At 42.2% G+C, this 22633-nt stretch overlaps 1 protein-coding gene across 4 annotated transcripts in view; it reads right to left on the reverse strand.

Moving 5' to 3' along the window:
• The window catches only part of rbm47 (RNA binding motif protein 47), a 261052-nt gene that overhangs the window by 203553 nt on the left and 34866 nt on the right, over positions 1 to 22633 (reverse strand). Inside the window, exon 1 of one of the 4 annotated variants that reach the window (XM_041189253.1) lies at positions 10796 to 10815. The exons of the other annotated variants lie outside the window; for them this stretch is intronic. The gene's annotated coding sequence lies outside the window, so the exon portion shown is untranslated. Of the gene's footprint in view, positions 1 to 10795; positions 10816 to 22633 lie in introns of those variants that run through there. 4 annotated transcript variants of the gene reach the window in all.

Below are 22633 nucleotides of genomic sequence, written 5' to 3' on the forward strand. Positions count from 1 at the left end.
AGAGGGCCACTGGACATCAAAAGGGAGGTGCAGCGGCTTTCACACACCCCTGGGACCTCCACTCAGGATCCTCTGAGAATGTCTGGCCCTTCAGAACCCATTTCCCTGTGACTCCTTCAGCTTTGTCCTCTGTGACCACAGAGGAAGCAACTACCTCAGCAGGACAGCCAAAGTAAGCCAGGGCCCTACAGGGCTCGGGTCTCCAGAGGACTGCCACAAAGGTCACCTTAGACAACAGAGCAAGCTGGTCAGCAGGCAGCCTCCCTGCTGTGGATGTCGGGGGAGCACCTAGAAGAATTGGTAGGAACACAAGATTAAGAAGCCTGGAATGAGTGGTTGCAAGGATGCACTATGATTGTTAATGTAATGACACGTTTGTAAAAGGAATACCCAGTACAACACCTTTACCCCTCCTCCTCATGACCCACACCTACCTCCTACAACCATTGACCTCCACAGGTGTAACATTTGACCTTCCCATGGTACTCTTCAACCCTCCCCAATCACACTCCATGCAGGTGAATATTAACATCCCCTACCTTCCCAATGACCCCACCCCTGTGACACTAGATCTAGCCCCCATCATTCTGCTGACTCCCAGAATCCATTTCTCCTTCTGTATCTCCTCCAACAACATTCAGCGACCCTTTACCTGTCATTGCCAAACCTTTCCCCTCCTACCCTATCAGCCCCCACTGCCCCCTCTAACCATCGCTTCCTATCATCAACTCCCTCAGTATGTCCCCAGGACTCATCAGTTGACAGCACAGACCCTCCCTTGAACCCTTTCCCCTCATCCCCCCATGCCCATAAACACCTGTACACCCACATGCCCATTAATACCTGTACACCCACATGCCCATTCATACCTGCACATCTCACCCACCCTCACCCCTGCCTGCACTCCATCACAGTCCTTCCCTCCCTCCTGCTCCATACCACCTCACCCATTCCACAACCCCCACAGCATCTCTCTCTTACCCCTACACCACCTCTAACCTTCCCCGTCCCCCTCTAGGCCTCTGCAAGCTCCCCACCTCTTCATTCCTCTCCTCCCCATCTAATCCCACCTTCCCCCCCATCTCCCCAGTACAGACTATTGCCCTCCAACAGTACCTCCTACAGCTGTCTACCTGCTACTTGAAGATCTACTCCCTGGAATCTCCTGTAGCTAGAAGATTCACCTGGTTGGTACTACACCCCTTTCTGATCTCCTTTTTTCCAATAATTTATATTTTTAAAATATATTTTTCTTTTCCCACCTTCTTCCATTATTTTTAAATGTATTTCCATCTATTGTTTCATCTCCACCTTTTAGCCTATTTCAATCCCCTCCCCCCACCCCACCCCCACTAGGACCATCTGTTACTTGCTCGTCCTGCTTTCTACTCTTAATGTCACTATTAGCACATTCCTTAGATAATATCACCACCGTAAACACCCCTTCGTCCTTTTGTCTATGACATCTTTGGCAATCTCTTCTTTGCCTCCACCTATCATTGGCCCTCTATCCACTCTACCTGTCCCACCCCCCACCCCCCCACCCCCCCTTTAAACCAGCTTATATTTCACCTCATTTCTATATTCCCCCAGTTCTGGTGAAGAGTCATACGGACTCGAAACGTTAACTGTATTCCTCTCCGCAGATGCTGTCAAACCTGCTGAGTTTTTCCAGCTATTTTTATTTTTGTTTCCCCAGAGTATTACCCTGAATATCTGGAGTAATAGTCTGGTGACAATACCACCACATCACCGCCTCCTTGTAAAGTCCCGACATATGCACATCATGTTAGTCCAGACGTGCTCTGGACCAGCATGTTATCCTGTTGGTGGCGTAGATGATTGACCAGGAAGGAAAATTCCAGTTGGGCCTTCATCAAGATGCAAAATGGTCCCACACCGGCCTCTGGTGGAAATGGCAACACGCCATGCCAGGCAGGAGCGCATGTTCCTGCTGTCATTTCACGCTGGGGGGAATGAAATTTTTTGGCTCCCACTGCATTGTTCCCAACTGCAGCACCCCCCGCTCCCCCCCCCACCCCCGGCCTCCCATTGAACTCACCACAGGGCGGGGGCAACTAGAAAATTCTGCCTGGAGAAACAGTGGGCAAGATGCCTTGTTAACTGCTTAATGGAAAATAATTAAGTCGTTTAAAAGATCACCAACACAGTTGTGCTAAATGGTCAGTTGCTGTGTTGTCATTTTTATGTAATTTTTACTGCAATCAGTAAGAATATTCAGAGTTAAATAGGTATGAAACAAAGTTCAAAAGTGAACTTGAAAAGTCATAAGGGCAGTATATACAAAAGTGTGAGAAAACAGGGAAAAATAGAGAGAAAAAAGACATGGCAGAGCTAGCAAATATGAAGTAGCAAATATGATAATAAAGCAATAAAATTCAAGCAAAACTCCGTGATCTGCCAATTACAAGAAAAGGAATCATAACAGGTTCACAGACTCAGACTGTACTCAGCTCTGATAAAGGGTTTCCAATCTGTCTCCCCTTCAAATGAACACTGACAGATCTCCCAAATACAAACAATCCACTACTGTGATGAAAGTGGAAGCTGTAGCTAAGGTCTGGAGTTACTGAAGTCTGTGTTCAGTGTTCACAATGCCCAGCAGGGATCAGGTATGATGTTTATAAAGCTTACATAGGATATAATTAAACAGCACAGAAAAGGCCATAAAGCCCAACATGTCCATGCTGGTGTTTATACTTCACTCTAGCCTCCTCCCATCTTTCTTCATCAAAACCAAATCATAACGTTCTGTTCCCTTCTTCCTCACTTGCTTGACTAGCTCCCCCTCAAATCTGTACTATTCTCTTCAACCACCTCCTGTAGTAGCAGGTTCCACATTCTTGCCACTCTTTGGGTAAAGAAGTTTCTTCTGAATTCCCTATTGGATTTCTTGGTGACTATCTTATATTGATGGCGTTTGATTATGCTCTTCCCCACAAGAAAGCATTCTTTCTGTATCCACTCTAGCAAAACCTTTCATAATTTTACAGACCTCAATTAGTTCACCCGTCGGCCCTCTTATTTGTGTTAAGCTTCATTGGTACAATGTAGGAGACAAAGAAAAAAAGAGTTTTTATAGAGCAAATAATAAACTGTTCCCATTGGCAGGAGAGCTGGTCATCAGAGGGCAGGGAGTTAAAATGATGGCAGAAGAGCCAGAGGGGAAATGAGGACAACCTTTTCTAAGAAGTGAGTTAATATGATTTGAAATACACTTCTTTAAAAAAGTGATGGATTTTAAGGAGGGTCTTAAAGGAGGAGAAGGAGATGGAGAACTTTAAGGAAATCCCTTAACATTAGATCTAAGCAGCTGAAAGTATCGCTGCACATGGTACAAAGGGAGAAGGCGATACACAAAATATTGGAGATGGTCAAGAATCAGTGAAATAAAGAGTTTGGGGAGTGGGTTGCAGGGCTTGAAGAAGTTGCAGAGATAGGTAGAACACAGACCATAATGGGATCCAAACACAAGGATTGGAATGTTAAATTTGAGTCAACTAGGAGCCAACGTGAGGCCAACAACGTCAGGAGTGATGGTGAGTGGGATTTGGTCCAGGGTCAGATTTAGGTATCAGTGTTTTGGATGAGCTGCAGTCAATGGAGAATAAAGCATAAGAGATCGGCCTGGAAGGCATTGAAATAGTCGAGCCTGAAGGTGACAAAAGCACAGATGAAGGTTTAATTGGCAAATGGTGTAAGGCAAGGCAGACATCGGTGATGTTACAGAAACGGAATTATGTAATCTTTGTGGTGGAGAGGATATGGGGCCAGATAATCAGTTCAGGATCGAATAGAATGCAATAATTGTAAACAATCTGCTTTGGCCTGAGACAGTGGGTGCACAGGGTAATGGAACTGATGGTGAGGATACAGGATTAGTTGCAGAGGCAAAATTTGATGGCTTCAACGTACAATTAGGAAAATTGCTAGCCATTCAAGATGGGAGTCTGATAACACGGAGGCAGTGGAGGAGTCAAGGGAAGTGGTACAGATGTAAAGCTAGATCCCATCAACATACATTTGGAAGCAGACCTCATGGTCAATAGATGATGCCACCTCGAGGCAACCAGAATCATTTCCTGGGGGACTAGAGGTTACAGTGTGAGAGTGAGAATGCTGTGATTATGATTGGATAGGTAAGAGTGAAATCAAGACCGGATAACTCCAGTAAGCTGCATAACAGAGGAAAGGCATTGGAGCAGGATGGTGAGTTTGACCACGTCAAAGACTGCAGAGAGGTGGAGAAGGATGTGGAGGGATAATGCACCAGAGTCACAGACACAAGCAATGTAATTTGTATCTTTGGTTAGGGACATTTCAGTGCTGTGGTAGAAATGGAAACCTGACTGGAGAGATCCAGACATGGGGTTGCTAAAAAGCGGGACATAATTTGGAAGGTAATAACAATTCAAGAACTTGGTACAGGAAAGGAAACTTGCAGATGCGACCGTAGTTTGCAAGGACAGAAGTGTGGCTTTGGAAGAGTTGATGCTGGTAGTTTCAAAAGCAAGAGGGACAATTCCTAAAGAGAAGGAACCATTCATAATATGAGCTGGTGTCAGGGCAGGAATAGAAATTGTGCAATTGATAGTTTAGAGGGATTGGGGTAAAGGGAACACAAAGGTGGGTTCCATGGATAAAGGTAAACTTGGACTTATCTCATGGAGATTCTTGGGAGAAACTGGAGAGAGATGTGGGTTCAGGATTAGGTCAGAGAGATCATAAAGAGAGATTTGATCTGCTGGGCAAGGAAAAGTGAGGCAGTAACATAGGCAGCTGAACAATGATCTCAGTCTTAATGACCAGAGAAGAGGGACTTCACTTATATAGAAGGTTACAGAAGCTTGGATTGCTCTCCTTGGAGAAGAGAAGGTTAAAGGCAGATTTAATAGCAGAGGTCAAAACTGAGACGTTTTGATGTAAGGCTAAATTGTTTCCACAAACAAACAGGAAGGTTAGTAGCCAAATGACAAATATTTAAGATAATTGGCAAAAGAATTAAAATGAAGGTGAAGAGAATTTTCTTATATGTAGTGAATTGTTATGATCTGGAATGTACTGCCTGAAACCTGATGGAAGCAGGTTTAATAGCAACTTTCAAAATGGAATTGATTATATATTTGAAAAGGAACAATTTTCAGAATTATGTGGAAAGAGCAAAGAAGTGGAACTAACTGAATAACTCTTTCAAAGAGCAGCAATTGGGAAAAGGCTGCCTTATGTGGCATATGATTCTATAATAAGGAAGTTTATGAGCTTCTCACAATTATTAGAGGTGGAGAAGGCAGGGGAGACAGATTTAAGGAAAGAATTCATAGTGAAAAGTGGAGAAAGGAAGCTGAGAAGTTATCTTTTTGCTCCAGAATGATCCTGGGGTAGTGGACAGTTTTGGTAAAGAAGAGTCAGGCCCTCAGGCCCAATATCACGTAATATGATTGAGCCAGATATCAGCAGGGGTGATGATACCTTGGGCAAAGTACTAGAAGGAAACCAGTGGCCATCAAAATACATCTTTGTTGGGAATCCACACCAATAGGCAGTGATGGGAAGTGATATCATTGAGAAGAACTTAAAACAGACAACACATCAATGCAGACTCTCCTCAAGGGATCTGTTCTGCTTTTCACTTTAAAGCCTTTTTGTCTCAAATGCTGTTGAATGTACAAGGTCTGATTCATCACAAATTAATCAGTAAGTTGTAAACTTAAATGAGATCCCATCATCACTTGAAATTATGTTTTATAATTTAAAAATCCCGCAGAACTGGCCTTTACTAATATACCAGGATTACAAAGGGGATGTTCAATTTAAAAGCTGGAAATAGCAAAGAAACCATCTCCTTCCCTCTATCTATGAGTTTGCAACACATCTGGCTTTCTTTGATGAAACGATATATATTAACCACTATATGGGACTGGCATTGAACTAGCAAAATCACACCGCTGCTTGCAACTGTTCGGCTGAATCGGCTAGTATTCAAGGTTTGGTTTAACCCTTAAAATGCTGACTTTTAACTATTGCTGCTTCATTTCAAAATTTCAGAATAAGGACCTCAGTAAAATCGTCTTCAGTGATAAAATAGGTAAAACCAGGTGCAAACTATTGAGCAGTTTCATGAGAAATATAAAATATAACAAGATTCTATTTTTAGCTAAAATGGTAGCATACATTTTGGTGTACATCATTCAATTTCACAAACTACACAAAAATCAGTACAGAATAAGGAAGCGAAGTGGCCCACTCTTGTCTCTGACTCAGACGGTTGTGGGTTCAAACTCCAGAAACCTAGGCACGTAATCTAGGCTGTCATGGCAATACAGTACTGAGATGGTGATGCAATATGGCGGTGTTGTCTTTCAGATGATGTATTATACTAAAGGCCTGTCTGCCCACTTGAATGGATGTCAATATTGCCATGGCACTATTCAAAGAAGAGTAAGGCATTTCCCACTGTCCTCCACAACACTCCTCAGCTACCACCAACAAAAAAGATTAGTTGGCCATTTATCTCTTTGCTGTTTGTGGGGCCTTGTTGTGCAATCTTCTTCTTAGGCTTTCCCTTGGGACCGAGGCTGATTTGCCTCCACTCTAGTTCAATAGGCTCTGAGATGGCTGGGAAATCCAAGACACGTTCCTCAGACTCAGCCACATATGGAACAGGTGGTGCTTGAAGGATCGGGCAGATGACGTGTTTAGAGACATCTTTCCGATGTCTCAATTTTAACCCTGCGTGCTCCTGATGAAGGCAACTTTGTTATGCAATTATTGTGCATCTCTACAGTGCAACAGTGACTACACTTCTAAGTAATTTGTTGGCTGTGAAGCACCTGGAACACATTGAGGTCACAAAATATGTTAAATAAATACAAGAGGACCAAGAAATATATAAAGAAAGAGAAAATAGGATATGAATGTAAATTAGTAAAAAAAACATAAAAATGGATCGTAAAAACTTCTATAGGTACATAAAAAATGTTTGGCTAAGACAAATGTGGGTCCATTACAGGCAGAGTCAGGAGAATTTTTAATGGGGAATAGAGAAGTGGCAGAGAAGCTAAATGATTACTTTGTGTCTGTCTTCACTGAGAAAGATACAAGAAATCTCCCAGAATTAGAGATCCAAGGGACTAGGGAGAGTGAGGAACTGAAGGAAATGAGCATTAGTAAGAAGGTTAATTTGGAGAAAATAATGGGACTGAAGGTTGATAAGTCCACGGGACCTGATATTCTACATCCCAGAGTATTGAAAGAGGTTGCTGTAAAGATAATGGATGCATTGGTGTTCATCTTCCAAATTTTTATAGATTCTGGAAGAGTTCCTGCAGAATGAAAGGTAGCAAATGTCTTCCCACTATTTAAAAAGGGAGGGCGAGAGAAAACGGGGAACTACAGTCCTGTTAGCCTTACATCAGTAGTAGGGAAAATGCTAGAGTCTATTCTAAAGGCTGTGTTAAATGGATACTTGGATAATAATGACCTGATTGGGCACAGTCAATACAGATTTATGAATGGGAAATCATGTTTGACAAACCTTTTCGAGTTTTTTTTTGAGAATGTTACAAACAGAATTGATAAAGGGTGTTCGGTGGACTCAGTTTACTTGGATTTCCAGAAGGCTTTTGATAAAGTCCCCCAAAGGAGGTTCATTAGCAAAATTAAAGCTCATGGGATAGGAAGTAATTTTCTGGTATGGATTAAGGATTAGCTAACAGGCAGAAAACAGAGAGTAGGAATAAATGGATCATTCTTGTGGGGTACTGCAAGGATCAGTACTTGGGCCCCAGCTGTTCACAATATATATCAATGATTTGGATGAGAGGACCAAATGTAATATTTCCAAATTCGCAGATGACACAATGCTAGGTGGGAACGTGTGTTGTGAGGAAGATCATTGCTGTGTAGCATCAAGGGAATTTGGACAGACTTAGTGAGTGGGCAAGAACATGGCAGATGGAATATAATGTGGAAAAATGTGAGGTTATCCAGTTTGGTAGGAGGAACAGATGTGCAGATTATTTCTTAAGTGCTAAGAGGTTAGAAAGTGTAGATGTACGAAAGGACCTGAATGTCCTCATTGATAAGTCACTGAAAGCTAACATGCAGGTGCAGCAAGCAATTAGGAAGGCTAATGGTATGTCAGCCTTTATCACAAGAAGATTTGAGTACAGGAGTAGCAAAGTCTTACTTCAATTGTATTAGACTGCACCTGGAGTACTGTGTGCAGTTTTGGTCCCCTTACCCTAGGAAAGATATTATTGCCATAGAGAGGGTCTGATGAAGGTTTACCAAATTTTCCCCTGGGACGGTGGGACTATCCTATGAAGAGAGATTGGGGAAACTGGGCCTGTATTCTCTAGAATTTTGAAGGAGATGTGATCTCATTGATCTCATTGAAACCTGCAAAGTACTTAAAGGGATAGACAGGTTAGATGCAGGTAAGATGTTTCCCCTGGTTGGGGAGTCTAGAACCAGGGAACACAATTTCAAAGTAAGGGGGAAGGCACTTAGGAACAAGATGAGGAGAATTATTTTTTACTTAGAGGGTTGTGAATCTTTGGAATTCTTTACCACAGAGGGCTGTGGAAGCCATCACTGAGTATGCTTAATGCAGAGAATGACAGATTTCTAAATACCAATGATGTAAAGGAATGTGGAAAAAAGGCATTGAAGCAGATGATCAGCCATGGTTATATTGAATGGCTGAATAGCCTACTCCTGATTCAATGTTCCTATGTTCCCAAGTTATTTTTTTCCTTAGCTCATTCTTTCATACAAACCTCACATCACCCAGTACCAAATTGTACAAATAAACTTCCACAAAAATAGGTAAAGTGAATGCTGCCTATGAATCTTAATGCTTTCAAGAGCTCAATACAAATTATTCATTATGATGCACTGAAGAGTTAAATTTACTCCTGCATTAATAGGCCCCTTTCAGCCACTTGCTGAATGTTAGAATGTTAGAATGTTAATCTGGCTAAAACCATTTAGTTTACCTCATTATATAAATCAATCATCATGTGTTTGCATTTCAAAGCTGTGCTCTTTAGTACATTCAGTGCAAATGAGATATCCTTGGCTACCCCCTGCAGCTTTGGATATACACAGCAAGAGAAGCATACAGAGAGACTATAGGCAATGTTCTATTAAACACTTTTCAATTCAGGAGATCCTGTAATGTCCACATGCAGTGATATTGATTTGCTTCACAATGAAATCATATAAACCTTGAATACAAGAACTCAAAGTGGATATGAAAGATTCCATTTTCTGTACAAAAGTAATGATCTCCTAATGCTGTCTGAATTCTGGATCACACTCAGTTTCTCAGTTATGCACTTATACTTCAGTTCCTCAACATGTGACATTTAGAACATCATGGAGTAAGCATGGAGGAAGTGAGAATATGCACGCAGCATAAATACCCTGCAAAAGAACTGCTTCCTTCATAAGAACTGCTTCCCTCTCCTAAGAATTTGCTTAATCATTTGTCTCATGAGCAAAATGTGGTCACTATATATGACTCTTTATGTTTTGAGCAAGTATGGTCATGAGTTTTGAATGACCTCAAGTTTACAAAGGATAGTGTGGGCGTCCTCCAGGAGACCACTGGAATAGTCTAATTGAGAGATAAGCATTGTCATCGTCATTGTTGATAACAGAAATAACAAAGGCATAAAAGAGCATTTCAGCAGCAGATAAACTGAGGCAGGGGCAAAGTCAGGTGATGTTACAGAAGTGGAAATAGGCAGTTTTAGTGCTGCTGCAGATATGTGGTCAGAAGTTCATCTCAACATCAAATATGATACCAAGTTTGTGAACAGTCAGATTTAGCTTTAGGCAGTTGCTGGGGAGAGGGATACAGTCAGTAGTTCACCAACCTGTGCTCCAGTCTCTCCCTGGGCCCAGGCTCTAATCTTCCCCATGACTCACAATCTGGTCTCCCTATGCTCCAATTTCCCACTGACATATCCTCCTGCTCCAATCCCTCCTATCCCATATTCTGATCTCCCCATCCCATGCTCCAATCTCCTCCCCATCACATGCTCCAATCCCCCATTCCATGCTCTGATAACCCCCATCCCAAACTCAGATCTCCTCCCATCCCATGCTTCAGCTTGCCCCTGACCCACATTCTGATCACTCTTTGACCCACACACCAATTTTCTCCCTGACCCTGCTCCAATCTCCCCTCTAACCTGCAATCTCCCTCTCTGACCAATGCTAAAATCTCCAACCCCATGGCCTGCCCCTTACCTCTGTTCCAATCTCTCCCCCAACCCAAACTCTGAATTTCTTCCAACTCAGGATCTGCTCATTACTCGTTCTTCAACCTCCTCCACCATATAATCCACATTCTGATCTCTCGATTCATAATCTCCACTCTGATTCATCTCTGACCTGGTCTCTGATTTCTCCTTCCCTCCTCTGCTCCCTAGCTGCAGGTTCCAGTGCAGATCTTCCAGCCTGACATCCAGCCAGCATTTCAATCTGAAAAGAAAAGCAAGATACTGCAGCTGTTGGAAATCTGAAATCAACAAAAAAAAAAATGCTGGAAATAATCAGCAGGTCAGGCAGCATCTGTGGAGAGGGAAACAGGGTAAACTTTCCGGTTAACACTGTTTCTCTCTCCACAAATGTTGCCTGGTCTGCTGAGTATTTCCAGTGCTTTTAGTTTTCATTTCAGTATTTCAATCTGGTTTGCAGGCAAACAGACAAAAAAATTACTAATTATGTCCTGCCATTAAATTCAGCAGGACTTCCATGTTACCTGAATTTCTAGGATTCCTGGCTGGTACCACTGCTCCCAAATTCCCAGCTCCATCTCCAAATACCTCTAAATGGGATGGTGTCATGGAGCGGTGGGGGGATTGGTCACATTCAAATATCAGTATCAGGCAACCTGACTCCTGGCCTGATTCCTGTGCCCTAAAGTTAGAATTTATTGTATGTTCAAGGCTCCTGCAAAAGGCAGGAGGTGGCTAATTAACATACCAAAGCTACAGGTTGATGACACCACTAATGTCGCAACTTAACTTTCACAGAAAGTGAGGAGGAGGCCCGAGCTGTGGAATTACTGGCAGCTGGTCTGACGCAGGAAGTACGGCTCCCTGTGCTAATTTTGTCTCTTTTAGCATTCCTGTCGGCCAGGAGGAGCAGGAGTTTTTACCCAGACTTCAAATAAAGCTTCCAGTTCTCCCAGCCATGAACTCCCTCTTTCCCTTAGCCTTGATGTCCAGCCTCCCACACTGACCTCCAGCCCCTCCATTATGGACCTCCTTCCCCTAGCTCGCCCGGTCAGAGGCCTCCTCTCCCATGCTTCTGCCCGTTGACCATGCTGTTCATTTGGCCAGCTGCTGAGCAGGATACAAGTGAAGCCTTGCCAATACCATCGCCAAGGCCTCTGTCGTAACATGCTTTTAGGGGACATGAGCATGACATCACTAGAAAGGAAGTGTGTCATGCAATCCAGCTTAGTTCCACTATTGCTTTTAAGCAGAACACACCTACTGATGTCTTCAAGCTTTCTGTCCATATATTTAACATGTGCCTAGAGTTAATAAATGAACCACAACATGTTTGCCTAGTCCTTTATGAGTGATTGGTGATTTTATATCATTATAAAAACACAACATGGTGTTCAGCAGTGGGGAAACAGTCTGGCAGCAAGATTAAGTAAAGGTATAACATGGTGAACAGTCTCAGATTGTGCTACATGTCATGAGCGACCCTTGCCATTTTGGTTAGACCAGAACGAATTCAGAGCGTCAGAGAGTATTGAAATCACAGCGTGGGATATGTTAAAAGGTCAATAGGAGGCCCTTAAGCAGACTTTAACTAGCCACTTTAGAGCCCCAATTGGTCCAAGGTAAAATATCAGCAAAGCAGGGTAGGTGATGGCACAGCATCACTGCCATGGTGTCCAAGTGTACAAATCCCCCTCAACCTACCAGCCTGCTCTTGTTGGGGGGTGGGGGGGGGGTGCTATATAATTCCACCCATAAAGTGATAGGGGTACTTCATTACTTATGCTCCCTATTGACCTTTTAACATATCCCAACATTTGATTTGCTGTACCCACCGCTGTGGAGCATTGTTGAGGTAGCTCTAATTTATTGATCCAGGTTCAATTATTTTCGAGGCAAGTATAGCTGCTCTTCTCATAACAAACATGGTTACCCATAATTGTTAATATCTTGTAATGATGCTGCGATACCACACATATTTATTAAGCTCCTTCATTATTTATTATCTTTATTGCACATGTGTAATACTGAACTTTTATTCTGCGCACTTTACTGGTTTTACTCCATTTTACAGCTCTTTAAGTATCAATTCTCTGTAGTAGTCCGGACAGAAAATTCTTCTCTATCAAACCAAACTGGAAGCTGTGATTCAAAGTTGACAATTTCCATTTAATTAATGAATACCTTAATTTGGCCCAATTACTTCAACTTTGGCAGTTTATATCAAAGGTTCCCTCTAGACTCAACCTCTCTAGTGCAGCTTTTCCTGCTAAACATTGCAAAGTCCAAAGTCACAAGGCTGAATAATACATTCCCGTGCTGACGGCGGGTTCTACACTCAGAAGTTAGTGGTGTTCTGACTTGTGGGCCCACTATCGGTGTGCGCCCCATAATATGGTAATTGCCGCGAATTAGCTGCAAGGGCAAGTTACAGACCCTCACCCCACCCAATGAGTGCTGGAGGACAGATGTCTGGTCTCTGAGGCTGCAGGCCCTGACATGGAATAAGGTAATGGACAGTGCATAAAGTGCCCCTGGCATGTGACAGTGTAAATTGACCCATCAGATGATCAATTAAGTGCATCTACAATACATAGTGAAGATTTGTGCATTTTCCATTCTTGCCAGGTAACTCAATTTAAATTATAGCTAATCTCTGCCAACCATGTCAATCTTCACTGATGGGAGAAATTTTAAAAATCAGCAAGTCACCCACCTATTGGTATTGAGGAATTGTATATTTGTTACACATTTCCATGCACAAATGTCTGAGCCACCAGAGCAAAGGGAGAGGCATTCTAGAAGGGGAAAAGCTGCCCACAGATTCAGTGAGACCGGCTTTGGTACCCTCTGCGCAGCATATGATCAATGTAACCAGCTCATGCCGAGCACTGGGAAAAGGTGAACCAAGAGTTAACCAAACCCTTTCTGTAGCAGTGGCAAGACGTATTATGGAAACTTTTGCCATATTAAGGCATCCCTAGTGTCACACCCGTCCACTTGATCACTGCCAGGTCCATCAGCAGGAGCATTGTCGTGACCCTCTCAATTCATCATCACCCTCTTCCCCCCATGATTGGCTGCCATCCAGCATGTCATCATCATCCAGAGCATCTCCTCTTTGGATGGCGATGTTATAGAGTGCACTGTAAACCATCACCATCAGGGACACATGTGAGGAGGAGATTCTGTCCAGGCATTGGAATTGCATCTTTAGAAGACGCATAGTCTGCTCTACAATGGCCCTGATGTTGATTGTACCTCTTCTCTGCGTCAAGTCTGGGCAATCTCACAGGTGCTATTAGCCATCTTTTCAGCGGGTAGCCCTTATCACCTAGTAGCCATACCTCCAAGGAATGTGGGCCAGTGAAACTCTCAGAATCTGAGAGTTCCTAAGGATGTATGAGTCATGACTGCTGTCCAGATTCCTGGCACACAACTGCATGACCTGCCGATTATGGTCGCACACCAGCTGCACATTGATCAAGTGGAAAGTGCAGGGCTGTCTGGCAGAAGCCTTAATGGCTACGTGCATGCAGTCAGTGGCTCCTGCAACCTGTAATCACTGCAAATTGCCGGGCTCTATCCTTTTGACTTTGGACATCCTGCAGGAAGTAGATGTAATTCCCAGCCCTTTGGAACATTGCATCTGTGAACACCTTGATGCAATGGTATGCAGCAGGCTGCATTATCCCTCTGAGGACTCCACAGGCTACCTGGATAGGGCCTGTAGCAAAGAAGCTCACCACCACCTTCTCAAGGGCAATAAGGGATGGGCAATAAATGCTGGCCTAGCCAGCGATGCCTGTCTTCTTCTACACTGAGTCTCACTCAGTTGCAGGTAGTTGAATCACTGCCCGTATACCCTTGGGGTGGCATAAGGTAATCTGCACCTTCAATGAGGGTCCCTGGACTCCTCCTGACCATTGCGATCTGGCATTGCTCTGTTCCCTTCCTGAGGAACAACAGAATCGTGAGCTTCCCTGTGTTCCCTTCTTCCTCTCACCCTTCTCCTCCTCCTAATACTTCTCTCCTCCCCACTGGAGATTGTGTCACCAACTGAGACAACAAACTCCATCTGTCTCAGAATCATGCTAGGATGAGTGTTCTGGTGAGTCATCTAACTAGGGTGGTAGAGAGGGCTTTAAACTAAATAGTGGGGGCAAGGGATCAAGTTTGGGAAGGTGTGATAAATTAAATAGAGAATAAAAGACAAGAACGCAAGGTAGGACTAAGGGAAATGCTGATCAAAGCATGGCAGAAAGAGACAGAGAGTACAAACCTAAGCATGCACCAGTGGATAAAGCTAGACATTAAAAAATAAATACAAAGACAGAAGTAAAGGCTCTATTTCTGAATACATGGAGCATTCATAACAAAACAGATGAATTGACATTAGAAATAAATATGTATGATCTGATAGCAATTACAAAGACATGGCTGCAAGATAACAAAGACTGGGACCTAAATATTCAAGGGTACGTGACATTTAGGAAGGACAGGAAGCTAGGAAAAGGTGGAGGGGTAGCTCTGTTAATTAAGGATGACATTGGTATAATAGAGAGAGATGGCCTTAGTTCTGGAAATCAAGATATAGGATCAGTTTGGACAGAGATGAGAAATAGTAAAGGTAAGAAGTCACTTGTGGGAGTGATTTATATGCTTCCTAACAGTAACCACTGTAGAATGGGGTATACAGGAAGAAATAATGGGGCCTTGTGAGAAAGGTATGGCAATAATCATGGGTGATTGTAATTTACATATAGATTGGACAAATCAGATTGGCAAAGATAGCCTGGACGATCAGTTTATTTAGTGTTTTTGGGATGGTTTCTTAGAGTAGCACGTTTTAGCACCAACCAAAGAGCATGCAATACTAGACTTGATAATGTTCAATGATTCAGGATTAATTAATGACCTCGTAGTGAAGGTGCCCCTGGGTAGCAGTGATCATAATATGATTGAAATTCACATTCAGTTTGAGGGAGAGGGGAGTGGAACCAAGACTAGTGTTTTAAATGTACATAAAGGCAATTGTGAGGGCAAGACGACAGAGCTGGCTAAAGTGAACTGGAAAAATAGGTTAAGGTGTAGGTCAATAGAGATTCAGTGGAAGACATTTAATGAGATATTTCAGAATACTCAGTAAAAAACACTCCTGTGAGAAAGAAGGGGCTGAATTTTTCACTTGTCGGCAGGCGTGTGCCTGACCCAAATGAATGCAAAATGACGTCAGGCGAGTGTCCCAACAACATCACACACTTGTGCGATATTTCAGTCAGCAGGTGCGCACAGGAGTCGGCAGCACACCCGCCGACAATTAAGCAGCTTATTAAGGCCCTTAATTTTTTTTATTCATTCATGGGATGTGGGCGTCGCTGCCTAGGCCAACATTTATTGCCCATCCCTAATTGCGCTCGTTCAGAGGGCATTTAAGAGTCAACCACATTGCTATGGGTCTGGAGTCACATGTAGGCCAGACCAGGTAAGGACAGCAGATTTCCTTCCCTAAAGGACCTTAATGAACCAGATGGGTTTTTGCGACAATCAGCAATGGTTTCATGGTCATCATTAGACTTTTAATTCCAGATTTTAATTGAATTCAAATTTCAGCATCTGATGTGGTGGGATTCGAACCTGGGTCCCCAGGGAGCTTTTACTGTGCGCATCCACATGCATATGCGAACTTCAGCACTCGCACTATCCACACCGGCACCCCCGCCCTCCCCAATGTGACAGAAAGCAGTAAACTACAGGCCAGTTAGCTTAACATTGGTTGTAGGGAAATTGCTGGAATCTATTATTAAGGAGATTATAGATATTATCCTACTCGGAAAACTTGGATAGGCTGGGCCTGTATCCATTGGAGTTTAGAAGATTGAGAGGTTATCTTATTGATCTTATAGGGCCTGAGGGGACTGGACAGGGTGGATGCTGAAAGTATGTTTCCCCTTGTGAGAGAGACTAGAACTAGGGAACATAGTTTAAAAATAAGGGGCCTACCATTTAAGATGGAGATGAGAAGGATTTTTTTTCTCTCTCAGAGAATTGTGAACCTTTGGAACCCTCTTCCCTAGAGAGAGGTGAAGGTAGGGTCAATCAATATTTTTAAGGCAGAGGTAGATAAATTCTTGACTAACAAGGAAGTCAAAGGTTATCGGGGGTAGGCATAATGTGGAGTTGAAGCCACAAGTAGATCAGCCATGATCTTATTGAATGGTGGAGCAGGCTTGAGGGGCCGAATGGCCTACTCCTGTTCCTAATTTGTATGTTCGCATGATCATATTGTTCCATTTAGCTTAGACAGGGAAGCTGAAGACGAGATGTGTTTAAAATTTTGAAGAATTTTGATAAAGTGAACAGGGAGAAACTGTTTCCAATGGCAGAAGGTTTAGTAATCAGAGGACTCAGGTTTAGAATAATTGTCAAAAATCAAAGGAGATAATTTTTTTACATAGAGATTTCTTCAGATTTAGAATGCAATGCTTGCAAGGATGGTGGATGCAGGTTCAACAGTAACTTCTAAAAGGGAATTAGTTATATACTTGAAAAAATTGCAAGGCTATCAGGAAAGAAAGCAGCAGTGGGACTAATTGGACAGCTCATTCAAAGAGCTGACACAGCAAAGATGGGCTGAATGACCTCCTTCTGTGCTGAATAACTCTATTAATCTATTAATAATGCAAGAGCAATGTAAGAAAACCTGTCAAAGTTTATCTGGCATCCATGACATTAGTGATTCCAGGCAATCCAATTGGCAAGTTGGTGGATGGAGAGAGCAAGAGAAGAGAAAAAAAAAATCTTTAGAGTCTCATTGCTCCAAACTAATAGAATACAATCCATGGCCTGCAGCTTAAATCAAGTTCAGCCACGCTGAAAGTATATTTTTTAATTCCTACTTTGTTTCCTCCTTTCACTAATCTTCTTGGCTTTCCCTGCATGCCAGATTTCTGTTAATCGTTTTGCTATCAGCCACTGGTTAGCATTGAAAGATATTCCACAATGACTCACACCATGGGCAGGATTTTGCCCTTGACGAGGGTGGGTCAGGAAGCTAACTGCCGCCCGTGATCGGCACCACACTGTGATTTTACATGGGAGGTCCAAATAAGGCCAGCCTAGTGTGCAACGTGAGCGACAGCACTCAGCGCTGCCTGTGCAGCAGGGGGGAGGACTGCAAGAGGTCCTAGAGTGAACTTCTCACATGCGAACGAATAAAACATTATAAGATATAAAGTACAAAAAAATTATCATAAAACATGTCCCCTCATGTGACAGAGTCACATGAGCAGGGGCATGTTTTTAATTCAAGTGTTTAATTTTATTTTTGTTTGCTTTAGGAGACCTCACCCCACCCACGGATGAGGTTGCCTAAAAAATGCAAAGGCCGCTAGGCCTTTTCGCCTGCCCTCAACCATTAGGTTGAATGGGCAGGGAAAAATTCAGGACAATTGTTAACTTAATGACCTTAACAGGCCTTTAAATTGTCAGTAGATGTGTGCCAGAGCCGACATGCACCCGCCAACCTAACAATTGCAAGAGTGCGTGTTGACGTCAGCACACTCGGCCGACGTCAACTTGCTTTTATTTCACGCTCGGGTCTGTTGGGCACAAGACCACACGCCAAGCGAAGAATCCTGCCTTATGATTTTGTCTTCCTGCTTCTGGGTCATTGCAAGGCCTCCATTCTGAGTACTAGACTTCTCCATGTCTGTTTAGTGATATAGCTTAGCAACAGTGATGACATTGGTCTGCACTTCTTGCATCTTCAGGAGCAGAAATGAAGATTACTTTGACCACTGATTCTAGAGGTAGATTGCCTTTGTTTTGCTTTGCTTTAACATGTTGCTTTGATTTCCAGAACTACTTTTTGTCATTGTCTTCCTAATAAAAGAAATTAAAAACTTACATTATTTAATACAAAAACAAAAATTGCTGGAAAATCTCAGCAGATCTGACAGCATCTGTGGAGAGGAAGACAGAGTTAACGTTTCAAATCCATATGACTCTTCATCAGAACTAAAAAGAAATAGAAATGTAGTGAAATATAAGCTGTTTAAGGGGGGTTGGACAGGTGAAGCTGGATAGAGGGAAAGTGATAGGTAGAGGCAAAGGAGAGATTGACAAAGGTGTGATAAACAAAAGGTCAAAGGGGTATTGACGGTGGTAACATTAGCTAAAGGATGTGCTAATGGTGACATTAAGGGTAGAAAGCAGGATGAGCAACTGACAGATGACCCTAGTGGGGGTCGGGCGGGAGGAGGGGATCGAAATAGGCTAAAAGGTGTGAATAAAACAATATGGAAATAAATTGTTAAAGTAATAAAAGAAATAAATGGGAAAAGAAAATATATATATAAAAATATATATAATAATTATTAGAAAAAGGGGATAAAAAAGGGGTGAGGATGGTGGTGAGAGTTCATGATCTGAAGTTGTTGAACTCAATGTTAAGTCCGGAAGGCTGTAAAGTGCCTAATCAGAGGATGAGGTGCTATTCCTCCAGTTTGCGTTAATTATTTAATGTTCAGTGCGGCAGTGGGACCAGACAACTTCATCTGTCAACAATTTTGAGACCTTTGGACAAAGCGAGATTGGGTATGTGTTGTTTCACCTACAACCCTCACTTCCCAACCCCAAGTAAGCCCTTTCCTCCATGACTAGGTAAGAATTAATGTGAAGTCAGATTGGGCTTACTTCACCAATGTTTAAGTACTGCTGGAGATCTAAGGGCCTGGACGGTGGAGAAAGTTGTGCCTAGAGATGTAACAATCTCCATGACAAGAACCTCAACTCTCTGGACATGCAATTGATTGTAGAGTAATTGATTGTAGTTTAACAGGGATTACTAGCATTGAGTTGCAGTGATGCCATCAAGCTGTCTGCATTAAAAAATTCTCGCACCCATCCAAAAAAGGAAAAGCACTAATAATCCAATCACTTTTTAAAAAATTTACAGAGTTTGAAATGAAAATTGGGCCATATCCATGGGATTAATGTGGAAGCTGAAATATCATGAACATTGTTAAATTACTTAAAGAATCTAATTTAAAAAATACACTAGCTAATCACAATGGAGACTTTTAACAACATTCCATAAATATAAAATTACATTTTTCAGGCCAGATCAGTTGTTCAGCTCAATTATTACTCAGATAAGCATTAAAAACCCAGTAACACCACATTGAGCTCGGCTAAACATTTATATGGGGTTTCCGACAGCAATATGAGTGCAGAAAAGGGGAAGTTCTCGCTAGATTAATTAATTTCACTGATTGCAATGCCAGTGCATGGAGGGAGGAGGTGAGCTTCACAGCACAGCCGATGGAGGAGTAGTGAATGTTAGACCACAAATTTAGGATTTCTGTGTTAAACTGCGCTTGTGCTAAATCCAGAAGTTGCAGACAGATTCAGAGGGGTGATGACAGTGAAGGTTGACAATTTGCTCTCAAAAATACCTCAAATACCAGGCAAGATTTTACTGTGGGATAAAGTTATTGTCAACAAGGTTTAAGGTAAATCGTCTTGTATGGTGAAATCCCTGGCCTGCTGTAAATGTAGAACATAAATTGTAAGCAGTGGGTTCAACATTTTCAACCTACCCTTATAGTGGGGCAGATACCTTGCCATGAGAAAATCTACCCTATGGTTTTCTGCAGAACTTCTTCTACTGATTTGAAGCTCTTGATGATAAAGATTGGTGATCACTATGTGGGTGTTACACACTGATAATTCCAATCCAAGGACTTCGTTAAGTGTTCTTTTCATGCAAGGAAAGCAAACTCTATACTTATTCAACATCACTGTCTTGGGCATTTTGTAACTTCTGTAATACTATCTGAGGGAGACATTTAAAATTATACTATTCTTAGGGGTGTGTCACAGCAAGGATAATTAGCGAGTCAAAAGCAGCATATAATATTAGAAAGCATTGAAGGAATTACATACAATGTTTAGTGAAGTATAGGAATTGCTGAACTTCAGAAACTCAGCATATTCTGAACAATATTTCAAAAGAATGGGGGACAACCCAGGTAAGTTTAGTTTCTAGAAGACCTGGAAGCAGTCAACATCAGAATTCTGCTATATTGCCTGTTTATGGAAGATAATTTAATAACAAAATTCTGTCCCTTCCTATTTTTCAGCATGTTAAAATGCTTTAAGTGAAAAAAATGTATTACTGTGTAAGAGCAAAGTTGCGTGAAATTGTCAATCACTTTTTTAAACACAGCAACAAATGAACAAGTGGTGGACCTAGTAAACTTTTGTAAAAAGCTTAGTTAACATTTAATTTAGAGTTGTAATGAAGTGAGTATTTCATGCATTTCATTATAACAAACAGGGATTTAAAGGATGGGTTAGAAAAAATTCAATAAGTGCCAGCTTGGCTTAGTACTGAAGGGATGCTACATTGTTGGAAGTGCCATCATTTGGATGAGATGTTAAACTGAGGCTCCATCTGTCTATTCAGGGACATGAAAGATATTCCCAAGGCACCATTCAAAGAAGAGTAGGGAATTTTTTCAGTTTTCTGGCTCTGTTTATCTCTCATCCAACAGCACCAAAACAGATTAGTGCCTTATCTCATTTACTATCTGTGGGATCCACTGTGCATAAATTGGCCGCTGCATTTGCATAACAACACAAGAATACTTGCATTTAAAAATAATTGAGAGTGTAGAAGGTGCTAAATAAATGGGAGATCTTTAACAACTACTACAACAACTTATATTTATGGAGCACCTTTAATGTAATAAAATGTCCTACAGCACTGTAGTGTTCGATTGCTCTGTGATTATTTGAGTTTATTTGATTATAAATACTCACTGTCTGGATTGATTAAGCCTGGGTGTGGACTCAGAGAAAAGTAAACAAACTGTAGAGAAGGCTGGGAGCCAGAGCTGAAGCGAGGAACAGACGTTTTAAAGCACTATAAATAAAACCTGCTACTCACATAGAAACTAATATCATCTCTGCATAGATTCGAGATATAAAATACACAACAGGCACTTAGGAGTATTAGAAAATAAAATATGACAATGAGCCACATTAGCAGATATTAGGTCAGATGACCAAAATCTTGGCCAAAGACGTAGCTTTTAACGAATATCTTAAAGGAGGAAAGCGGGGTGCTGAGGAGGAGAGGTGTAGGGAGGGTATTCCAGAGCTTGCAGCTTAGGTAGCTGAAGGTACAGCGATTAAAATTTGGGAATACGCAAGTGGCTAGAATTAAAGAAAAGCAGGTACCTGGGAGGGTTGTGGGGTTGGAGGGGATTACAGGGATGGGGAGGGTCAAGGTCATAGAGGGATTTGAAAACAAGGATGAAAATTTTAAAATCAAGACAATGCTTGACCAATTGGCCAATGTAAGTCAGTGAGTTCAGGAGGTGACACAGGAATGGGACTTGGTGAGAGTTAAGGTATGGGTAGCAGAGTTTTGGATAACCTGAAGTTTATGGTGGGTAGAATATGGAAGACCAGCCAGGGGTGCATTGGAATAGTTGAGTCTAGAGGTAAAAAAAGGCACGAATGTGAGTTTCAGCAGCATGTAAGCTGAGACAGGAGCAAAGTCAGGCGATGTTATGTTGGTGAAAATAGACAGTTTTGGTAATGGCACTAATATGAGCTTGGAAGCTCACCTCAGTGTTAAAGGTGACACAGAGGTTGCAAACAGACTGATTTAATTTCAGATTGTTGCTGGGGAGACAGGTGGAGTCAATAGCTACAGAATGGAATTTGGAATGGGCACAGAAAACAATGGCTTCAGTCTTCCCGGCATTTAATTGGAGGAAATTTCTGCTCCTCCAGTACTGGATGTCAGATAAGCAGTCCGATAACTTAGAAACACTGGAGCAGTCAAGCGATGCGGTGGTGAGGGGAAGCTGGGTGCCATCAGTGTACATGTGAAAACTAACGCTGTGCTTTTGGATGATGCTGCTGAGGGGCAGCATGTAAATGAGAAAAAGGAGGGGGCCAAGGATAACAATGGTAACAATGCAGGAGCAGGAAGAGAAACCATTGCAAGTGATTCTCTGGCTATGATTAAATAGATAAGAACAGAAGCAGGTGAGAGCAATCCCACCCAGCATGATAACATTAGAGAGGTATTGGAGGAGATGGTCAACTTTGTCAAAGGCAGCAGACAGATATTTAAGTATAGTTCAAAGCTATAATGGTTTCAATGGAAAGGCAAATCAGCCAAAATGATAAATGGGAGTTTCATTCAAGCTTGCCAGTTTTCTGCTTGGCAAATTAGACTAAAGTTACCCCTATAATGTTTAAGTTGCATTTGGCATTAGCGAGTGTTGGTTAATTGGAAAAAAAGTCTGAAACAAGTCCATTTCCGGAACAGAATGACATAT

The sequence above is a fragment of the Carcharodon carcharias genome, chromosome 1, assembly GCF_017639515.1.
Source record: "Carcharodon carcharias isolate sCarCar2 chromosome 1, sCarCar2.pri, whole genome shotgun sequence".
Lineage (NCBI taxonomy): Eukaryota > Metazoa > Chordata > Chondrichthyes > Lamniformes > Lamnidae > Carcharodon > Carcharodon carcharias.